Raw genomic sequence first — 1,554 nt, forward strand, 5'->3', positions numbered from 1 at the left:
TGGGGAGAGGTGGATTGAATACCGGGCACAAATATAAATTTTTTGCTCTAGAGATATTATTTTTCCTCATGGAGAAACCCATTTCCCTACACACACACTAATCGTGGGGGCGGTCCATTTCCCTTTCAATCCTGGAAAGGGATTTATGGAAGTCCCCGTCTAAGGGAAATTACATCCCTTTCCGGGTCCACAAGCAAAATGTTAGGAGCTTGTGAAGAATTACCATAAAAGTACTCGTTTGTGGCCGTTCACAAACTTCTAACGCAAACAACTGTTTGGAATGGGAACGAATGCCCCGAATCCCCAACCTTTTAGTGGTATTACAGGTTCAGAGATTGCGCACTTGTGGCACAGAGCTCTGTAACCATCACAAGGCGTATGCCCATCAAAAATCTTTGTGAATTCCTGGCTGGTTGGTATAGGATATTTGGTTGTAAAGTTACATTCACAATAAAATGTACGTTTGTGAATAGGTCCCATACTCCTGTCTGCCAGCCAGATTCTGCACAAAGCTGAGAAAACCACTAGATAAACAATTAGAGGGAAGCTTGCTTACAACATCCTTGTAGGGTACATCTTGGGCAAGTTGATTTTATGTATAGTAATGAACAGGAGCACAACAATCAAAACTTTAAAGAAATTTCTCCTTCGGGTAGCCGTGTGCTTTTTTACATTTCATTCATCCATCCTTGGGGCCTTCATTTAATGATACAGCTGAGAAGTAATCCAATGGCCGTGACAATGTCAGATGCTATCAGAGAGATGTCCTTGTTTGGTCAGTACTCAATTAGCATCGCAAAAAAAAAAAAAAAACACCAATGCTAAGGAGTTGGTAGAACCACTTTTTAGTTTTACAAGCAGGAAGGCAAAGTTTATGCAATGCTGCCAGCGTTGGAGGCTATCCTCGGCCAAAGATCCGCACATTCTTTTGCAACAGGGCCCGTGATTGCAGAACCTTTCATTGTTTACTATCACCCCTGCATTGTCTTCAAAATATAGGAATATGCCATCTTTCCTCCGATATGATTTTCGCTGCCGTATCACCACCGCCGGATGCACCTTTTTTCTGAGTTCTGGTTTTCCTTTCTTCACTGTGGCCATCACCATGTCACCAACACCAGCAGCGGGCAATCTGTTCGGGCGACCCTTTATTCCTTTAACAGAGATGATGTACAGGTTCTTCGCCCCTGTGTTATCTGCACAGTTGATCACGGCTCCCACAGGGAGCCCAAGTGAGATGCGAAACTTCGCACCCGACTAACCACCACGTCATCGGTTAGCTGCTTTTCATCTCTGGCTGCAGCGTTCGGTAAACATATGGGCTCGTGGAGATGGCAGATGCCCTTCCCTAGCAGCTCACGCCATTACTTGCAACATTCGTGTCCCTCCCTCAGGAGATGGCAGTAGATAGCACATTAAGTCAATAGGTAGTTTTCATCAGCATTTCTCAATCACATATTTTAATAGTAGGTGCTTGCTTCGAGAGAAAACAACTTTAGCTTCATCGCGGCCTTCATTTAGAACATCTCATTTAACTACACGACATATAAAACG

At 43.9% G+C, this 1,554-nt stretch overlaps 1 pseudogene; it reads right to left on the reverse strand.

The window, feature by feature from the left end:
- Positions 1-855: 855 nt before the first annotated feature.
- On the reverse strand, positions 856-1,263 carry LOC144782921 (large ribosomal subunit protein uL14 pseudogene; annotated as a pseudogene).
- Positions 1,264-1,554: the final 291 nt, after the last annotated feature.

Source organism: Lissotriton helveticus, chromosome 9, assembly GCF_964261635.1.
Source record: "Lissotriton helveticus chromosome 9, aLisHel1.1, whole genome shotgun sequence".
NCBI classification, from domain to species: domain Eukaryota; kingdom Metazoa; phylum Chordata; class Amphibia; order Caudata; family Salamandridae; genus Lissotriton; species Lissotriton helveticus.